This window comes from Cupressus sempervirens, chromosome 5, assembly GCF_028749045.1.
Source record: "Cupressus sempervirens isolate cs-2001-9-10 chromosome 5, ASM2874904v1, whole genome shotgun sequence".
Classification (NCBI taxonomy): domain Eukaryota; kingdom Viridiplantae; phylum Streptophyta; class Pinopsida; order Cupressales; family Cupressaceae; genus Cupressus; species Cupressus sempervirens.
Genome location: NC_143122.1, coordinates 369,085,322 through 369,094,818, shown reverse-complemented (window position 1 = coordinate 369,094,818; position 9,497 = coordinate 369,085,322). Strand labels below are relative to the sequence as shown.

The following is a 9,497-nucleotide window of genomic DNA, read 5'->3' as shown; positions in this document are numbered from 1 at the left end:
TTACTTCTTGTGGAATAGCTTAGGAATATACCTTCTTCACTTTTAGCATCAAATTTACCATTCATGATGTCTTTAAGAATATATCACTTTCTTCCAAATACCTTAAAATATTTACATTGGGTGAGTATCCATACCATAATTCAAAAGGTGTTGAATGAGTACCTTTCTTGAATTGTACTTGGTTCAAGGTATAGATAGTTGTACTTACAACTTCTCTCTAGTATTTCAAAGAAGCATTCTTCCCCATCATGAATGTTCTAGCACAACCCATTACAAATCTATTCCTCCTTTCAGCAATCCCATTTTGTGGAGGGGTCCTAGGTACAAAAGTCTATCTCTTGATTCTTTATCATTATAGAATATCTCAACTTATTTGATGTAAATTTTCCACCTCTATCAAAACTAAGACATTTCAAGCTTTTTCCAGTCTCCTTTTCAACTCTAGCTAAGTACCACTTAAACAATTGGAAAGCATCTAATTTTTATTTCAGAAACATAATTGTCATCATCTTAGAATAATCATCAACAAATAGGATAATGTACTTGTCATCTTTGTAGCTTTTCACATCAATTGGTCCACACAAATCTGTATAAACTAATTCCATAATTTCTTTAGAGGAGTGGGTCTTATTTTAAAAACTATATTTTGTCATCTTGCTTAATTGACATTGTTTGCAAATCATATTATCAGGTTTCTTCAATTTAGGCAAACATCTAACTCTTTTCATGTTATTGATACTGACTAAGTTATCAAAGTTAACATGATATAACCTCTTGTGTCATATCCACAAATCATCAAATTCATATTAAGATAAAATAGATTACCTCTAGTGTGATCACCTTTTCAAATTAGTTTCCCATCAATGCCATAGATATTTTCTTTCTTGTTCTCAAATTCAACTTTGCAACCTAAACTATTCAATTATGAAAAACTCAACAAGTTATAGTTAAGTCCTTCTACATAATAAGCATTGTCACACATGATCTTTTATTTCAATTTGATTGATCCTTTACCTTTGATTAGACAGGGTGCATCATTACCAAATTTTACACTATTACCATTGTTAGAATCAGGGGTAATGAACTTACTTTTATCTCTAGTCATGTGATGTGAACATCTACTATCAATGATCCATCTTTCAGTCTTGTTCACATAAGATACCAGTGCAATTGAATCATCCTCATTAGAATCATCCTTCATAGCAACATACAGAACTTCATCATCATGGTCATCAGATTATCTTTAGTTTCCTCTTCAACAATGTAGCAAGACTTCTTTCCTTTATCTTTATAATATTTTTAGTCCTCATCTCTTTTACTTATGCATTTGTCTCCACTTATATTTGCCTCTATGAAATCTCCTCACCAACAATGCTTCAAGTTGTTCTACATCCTCCTCATTTGTATCATTGTCACTAGAAACATGTTTGACCTTTTTCTTTTTCTCTGTAGGTTCTTTTAATGATAGTTTATCTTTGAAAGAAGATTCAACATTTTCAGTTTTGAAATTATCAAATTTAGAGAGTTCAAAGGCATTGATTCTACCTATCAATCCTTCAAGGGTTAGATTGCTGCCAGGTACACACCTTAGTTCTTTTATGGTAGAAAAGCTGATAGAATAGATAGGTAGTAGTTTTCTCAGTAGTTTGCCAATTATAGTCTCATATTCAATGATACCATTAGCTCCTCCAATAGCATTCACAACATCTTTGATTCTTATCTAATATTGGACAATGTTCTCACCTTCTTGCATTCTCATGACATTAAACTTTCCCCTTAGACTTTTAGCTTTAGCTCTCAAAACATTCTTATCTCCTCCATAGATTGTCTCAATAGAATCCCACATTTTCTTTGTAGTGTCACATTATTTGATATCATCAAGCTCTAAGTAGCTTAGGGTAGAGGCAATATCCAACATTGTCTAATTGTATTTTTTCTTCTTTTTTAGATCATCAATAGTTAGGGCTCCAGTAGGATCAACATGCTTAGTAGTCATAGTAGATTGTGCATGGTCCCCAAGACCTCCTAGATGTAGCTTCATCAAACTTTTCCATGCAAATTTTTTTTCCTTGTTCAATTTTGTCACCTCCTTTTTATACATATTGATCTTTACACCAGTACATTTGCACTTGTTTTTCTACTAAAATTTTTGACCAAAGCTATGAATTCCTTTTTTTAAGTTTTCATTCCCGCATTGGTTGAAAATAACAATTATATGCCCGATTTGGTCAAAATTTCAACCAACTTAAGTTTTCCCAAAGTTAGTCAAAATTTTGACCAACTTGAAATTTACATTATGTTATAAAAAAAAAAGGGGGGGTTTATAATGTGTAAAGCTTTGTATGAGCATGGGCAGTTTTGTTTGGCTTCATTCACGCAGGCAATTTTGTTGGGGTTTCATTGGCACATCCAATAATTTGTGGAGAAATTTGACTCTCTCGTAATCCCTGAGTGCATTGGTTTATTGGAGTAGAAGAAGTTCAGAATCATGGATGATATCATTGGAATTGTCATTCTATAAATTGCATAGAATAGTAGATCATTTGAATTGTAATACAATCTCTTACATCCAAAAGTTAAAAAATATAGGTAAGCAACTTCAATAAATTTTGATTAAAGCAACAACTTCAGTTTTCAGGAGAAAAATCAAAAGTTTAATGTGCTGCATCCGAGAAGAAATGAAGTGGTAAAATGAATCATCAATTGTATAACATGGTAGATAATACTTAAGATAAGTTTGACATAAATGGAATCCTTTGCCAAGGCAGCACAGGAGTTTGCTAGAGTAGCTAGATTTTTCTTCTAGCAAGTCAAGTATCAGTATGAGACCTAGTTTCTAGAAATAAATGAAGGGCTCTAGAACTCATAAGAGTATGAAGACAGTGATAGTGTTTGGTTATAACTATGGTAGAAGAGGGATTAAAATAAATGACACACGCTTCAAGTATAATCATACAATGCCAACCATTTCTAATCTCAATTTTAATGTGGGAGTATTGTGTAGAGAGGGATGATTAGAGGAGATAGTTGATGTTTTGCTTAACACACATAACCCCACTATTGATGTTGATGTCATGTATGTAATTGTAAGTGCCTTAGTAGTCATGTATGCAAAATGTGGACGTATACAAAAGGCACATGAATTGTTTGAAAAAATACCTCAACGAGATGCGATCGCATGGAATGCAATGTTAATAGGAAATGCAATGCATGGATTTTGTAAGGATACTCTTAAATTTTTTGACCTGATGAAACACTCTAGAACATATCCTGATCATGTAAGCTTAGTTTGTGTTTTATTTGCATGCATCCATGGAGGGTTAGTGGACAAGGGCTATAAATACCTCAGTAGCATGAATGAACTTTATGACATGACACCTACTATGGATCATTATGTATGCATGGTTGACCTTCTTGGTCGTGCTAGCTATCTTGAGGAAGCTTTGAACTTTATCATCAAAATGCCAACTAAACCTTCTATGGTTGTGTGGATATGTTTGCTTAGTGCTTGTAGATTGCATAAAATTATAGGGTGCAAGGAATTTGCATCAACTCTCCTTCTTGACCTTGATCCTAAAAATTTTGTGCCTTATGTTCTTTTATCAAACATCTATTCTAAAGTGGGCAGGTGGGGTGATGCTCAGAAAGTAAGGACATTGATGAAAGATAAAACAACTAAAAAGATACTTGGATGCAATTGGATTGAAGTCCATAAAATGATGCATGTTTTTTGTGTAGGAGATAAATCTCATCCACAAACATAGAAGATCTATGAAACACTACAAAATTTGTCTTGGGAGATGAAGGCAACAGGGTATTTTCTAGATTCAAGACAAGTACTGAATGATGTGGAGGAGGAGAAAAAAGAAGCATTCCTTTTCTACCATAGTGAGAAGATAGCAATTGCATTTGGGTTGTTAAACACTTCCCTTGAAATAACCATTAGAATTGTCAAGAACCTTCGAGTATGTGCTGATTGCCACACTGCAACCAAGTTTATCTCCAAAGTTATGGCAAGAGAAATTGTTGTGAGAGATGCAAACCGGTTCCATCATTTCAATTAAGGAAAGTGTTCTTGTGGAGATTATTGCTGATGCTACGTGAAGTAACTTGTACATATATGCTTTCACCATAACAATTTTTTTTGAAGTTCTTGGAAACTGAAATATTCTATTGATTTGATAAATTTAGATGCATATAGATACTAATGGGTTGCTTTTAGTAAAGTTCCATTTTACTCCATGGACTCATCATGAGACTCAACTTTTTTTCAGGAAGGCTATTCATCCCTGGAAGGAAAAGAAAGTGAAGTGAGATACTTAAAGGAAATGGGAAGGTGCTTGGTCAACAAAAAATGTGAAAGCTAGCTTACAATCAGTTCCTTTCTTGGGGACAATGAGGAGAGCATCTGTTGGTAGGTTTTTTCCATTCCCTTTTTGTCGCTCTTTAGTTGAATTGAGTGTATCTTCTGTTATTGTAGGTCTTCCACTGGGGAAATAAAATCCATTTTCCTCATTTTCTATGTGAATTGATATATGCAAATTAGCTTTATTCTTCATTCGAGGTTCGAGATGTCTCATGTTGCTTTATAGAAATTGGAAATTGGGAGAGCTAACATGTTTATGAAATCACACTATTTTTTTAATTTAATTTTATTTATCTAATTTATTTTTGTCCCGAAAATAAATTATTATAATTTATATCAATAGAATTAAAAATATAATTTTCGTTATGCTCTAAATGATGCATGTGTATGAAATTCACAACACTTGTAGTTTGAGGTTTATAATTTCTTAGATGAAAATGCACTTATGTACAAATTTGAAGCAAAACCACTGTGGCACTGGAATTCCACATTTATGGGATTATAAAAGTAAGAATGATGATTTCTATAAAAAATAATAGAACTAAAATTGGTATGTAGAGCTAAGAGGAAATGGTTCTCACTTAACCTAGTAAAGCTATGTACAACAAAGGTAATGGCATGATTTTACATTAGAATCATTTGAGTAAAAATCAAAAGTATTTGTGGTCACTATAGGAATGAAATAGGAGAAACTTAGGAAGGGAAGAATCACAAGAACTTATGAGGAACAATGCAATTGAAGACCTTGCTAGCATAGATTGGGAATATTCAATTGTTTGATGAAATGTCAAAAATGGATACAAATATCTGTTTTGTGGAAGATGCCATTGGGGCACATGCATATTATTGGAAAGAATGGCCAAACAAATGCAGTCTCACAGATAGATTTTGATGTTGATTAAGTGTAATGAAATTGATTGTGATTGGAGTTAATGAACACAAGGTTCAAGTATTCACACAAAAGTAGTAGCTAAGATGGGTGCAATGATTGTGTTGTGTGCGCACAAACTTATGAAGCTATTTTTTTCCCTTTTAAAAGCTTACATAGATTTTAGATAAAGCTAGCAAAAACCATTGGGATCGAAAAAAATAGAATATTATGCAAGAAGTCAAACATAGATTAAAACACATTTTTGAATAATCTTATTCACTCTTTCTATCCTAAATAGTGATTTACTTTTTAAGGACAAAATGAATGATAGAGTCCTACCAAAAGATCAACGGCCTACTCCCACCTATCCAATATTAACTCATCTAAAACTAAACACATGTTTGGCATGTGCTTTCTTTTTGAAATATAAATCCTAAATATTTGGTTATTTGACATCAATTTAACATTATTTTTCTACATTAACACTCTAACTTAACCAAATATTCTTCAACTAAACTAAGCAAGCAAACCATTATCCAAAATCAGCAACCACCAACTATAGAGGCACTTAAATATTACATTGCTCATGCCTAGGACGGACTTGGGAGCTCACTTGAGGCACACCAATTTCTTAGGATCCTATTGATGGGTGTTTTGTGAGAATCTTAGCAAATGTAGAATAAAACACCAAGCATTCAATCTTCTCTAGAACAAGGAAACCTTAGAGATGCTAAATAATTTATCATGTATGATCAACTAGGAAAACCCCAAGGTTTACATAGAAAACTAGTAATTTTATATTAGATGTAACTCCATGAATAATTTCATCTTGTTGGTAACCCACAAAGGGACTTATACTATTTTAATTGGATCTATCAACTTTCTTTCAAATAATGAATAATTTTGCAATGTAGGATCTTCAGCTAATCCTAACAAGGGTTTAGAAATAAAATGCAAAAGAAATAGGTCTAATGTAGAAAATGTTCTTTAGAGCAGGCGAGTTGAATCTTTGAGGGAAAGGAGTTATAAGTCCTACAAATCTAGAAGGAGGCCTAATTGGGGCTCTTTTAGTAGCCCTATTTGTGAAGAAACTATGCAATCAAGTATGAACCCATCCTTACCATCAGTTTATACATGTTGAAAGTGCTCCAAATAAAATCTTAGATCTCATGGAAACCTTGGTTGGACTAGGGAATGTTGTTGAATGAAGTCAAAAAAAGCCAGACATTAGTTAGATAACATGTTCTTTATGATGGGCATTTTTTTCATTTAAAAGATTAGAGATATCAGATGAATTAGAATTATAGTTACTGTTTGCTCATAGAAAATCAAGTCATTTTAATGGTTACACTTGAGGACATCTAAGGGAGATACATTTAGAAAATAATTTATTGTTCTCAATGGCAGCAATAGAAGGTAGTGACTCAATTCTTATGAGATTTGGTGACCCTTTCACCAATAAAGGAGAAATCTTTCCAAACATCCAAGGATTGCTTATCAGTCATCACTCTTGATTATGTTAATCCACAAAAGTAAATTATTGAATAAAGAAAATAGGCAACCAACAAATTATTCTTTAAACCAGCATTCATTCAATCAATATTAGCAAACCAACATTCATTACAACATCAGTCATCTATTCAATAATCACTTAATTATCACTTACCAAATAGCTCAAATTATACAATCAAAGGAATGAATGGATGCTGTAGGTTAGATCTCCTGATTCTAAAGAGAATAAAGCAATCTGTTGAAATACAAAATAGGGTATGCCATAGTGCCACTATATATGCCAATGCACTGATGCACGCTAGAACCACTGTAGACACATTTTTGAGAGAAAATCTGGTGATGTGTCTTTCTTTTCCTTGTTAATTTGGCTAACTCATAGGATTTTTTTGAATGCATGCAACTAAATTTTTACCTTTTTTTGCTAGGAATGGCTCAGCAGGGCAACAAATTGGGTAAAGTTCAACACTATTGCTAGTTTGGGGGTAATTCACCAGGGTCACCTTCAACAAGGTCGATCTTTGATGGCTCCATATCTTTCTCAAAATGGTTCAACTAGTCGTGGAAGCCCATATTCTGAGGGTGGGGCTCTATACGCTTTAGGGCTTATTCATGCCAACCATGGCAAAGGAACAAATAGTTTCTTCGCGAAAGCCTGTGTAGTACTATTTTTGAAGTGAGTCTTCTCAAGTTTTAACTAATTCCAAAACACGTCCAACTTTCTAAGTTATTTAAAAAATTGCTCAACATAAGACATAATACTTTCAAGCTAATTATACCAGATATTTGGTGTTTTTTAAAGGTGATTCAGCATGGTGAATGTTTGGGGTTGGGATTGGCTACTTTTGAAACTGTCGATGAAGAGATTTACTATTATATCAAGAATGTTCTTTATTATGATAGTGCAGTCGCTTGAGAGGCTATAGGTATTAGTAGGGGATTACTTATGGTTGGTACTTCAAGTGAAAAGGCAAGTGAAATGCTTGCATATGCACATGATACTCAACATTAGAAGATTATAAGGTACCATTGGTTCTTAATCTTTATTAAATTAGCATTAATTTCAAACACAACATTAGAGGAGTTATTCAAAATTTTACATTTTAGATTCTGGGAGTATATTTTTAATTTGTGAACATGAACCAAGGCCTGGCCCTTAGAAAGCCACCAACTGTCTATGGAAGGGAAGAAGAATTTGATACCCTTATAGAGCAAATGACTAGGGATTAGGATCCAATTCTATGTTATGGTGGAATGTATGCTTTGGCTCTAGCATAGAGAGACACAAAAAATAACAAAGCCATTCATCATCTATTGCACTTTGTTGTCTCAGATGTTAGTGATGATGTGAGAAGAACTGTGGTGATGGCACTTGGATTTGTTCTATACTCTGAGCCTAAGCATGTTTGTATCTTTGGTATAATTGTACAACTATATATTTTTACTATAACTTAAATTTGGCCAAAGGTAGTTCACCATAAGTGAATATTTTAAAACTTTTTTGTTATTATCATGATTCTTTACAATAGCACAAAATTTAAAGGCAATTTTTACAGACTTCAAGAATAGTATCTATGTTGTCCACATCATAAAATCCACATGTTAGATATGAAGCGGCTTTGGTTGTAGGTATCTCTTGTGTAGGTACAACTTTAAGTGAGGTTATTTCTATGTTGGAGTCGTTAACATTAGATGATGTAGACTTTGTTCGTCAAGGTGCTCTTATAGCCATGGCTATGGTTCTTATGCAAACAAATGAAGGATGTGAGCCTCGTGTTGGTAGCTTTAGGTGTGATTTCATAAATTTAATTTTTTGAAGTTATTTGATGTTTTGGAACTAGAAAAATGTGAACACCAAATGAAGATTCTCCATCTCAAGAACATTTTATAAAATGTAGGATTTCAACTTGTTTTCTATTGGGATCTTTTGTTGCAATAAGGGTCTCTTCCAACCATACATTCTTTTTGGCATTTTGATTCCAGGATTCCTTTTAATTAACTTGGTTATTTTTCATTTATAAAATATCAGGCACCAACTTGAGAAGATAATTATTTTTCACAAGCATGAAGATACCATGAGCAAGATGGGTGCAATTTTGGCATCAGGTATTTTAGATGCAGGTGTTCAAAATGTGACCATTAAGTTGCTTTCTAGGACAAAGCATGATAGAATTACCATTGTTGTTGGTATGGCTATATTTAGCCAATTTTGGTATTGGTATCCCCTCATATATTTCTTGAGTCTCTCTTTTGCTCCTTCTGCTTTCATTGGGCTCAACTATGACTTGAAGGTCCCAAAGTTTGAATTTTTATTAAAAGATAAGCCCTCACTATTTAAATATCCTTGTCCCATAACACCTCAAACAAAAAATTCAACTGCAAAATTTCCTACTGCTATTCTGTGTACATTAGCAAAGGCTAAAGCCAGAACAAAGAAAGATGCTTATCAAAAAACTGTTATGGATGAGGGTAAATGCACCTAGGAATGTGAAGGGTCCAAAGTCTTGCAGCAAATCTTCACAATATTGAGGCTAAGATAAAAGAGGTCTTAGTTGCTACTGGTGTGCATGTCTCAAGCCTAATAGGTATGTCAATCCTTATTTGCAAATGAGTGAGCCCACTATTTGAAATTTCAATGAATTGTGTATTTTTAGAGAAAATTCTTATAAATCTCTAAACAATTTCTTGATTATTTTTTAAAAAAAAATTGTCTTGGTCATTTCAGTAGGTAGAAATGCACAAGCAACCCTT

The 9,497-nt window shown here is 33.2% G+C and overlaps 1 pseudogene; it reads left to right on the top strand.

Moving 5' to 3' along the window:
- The first annotated feature begins 3,104 nt into the window (after positions 1 to 3,104).
- LOC149556277 (26S proteasome non-ATPase regulatory subunit 1 homolog A-like) lies at positions 3,105 to 9,229 on the top strand (annotated as a pseudogene).
- Positions 9,230 to 9,497: the final 268 nt, after the last annotated feature.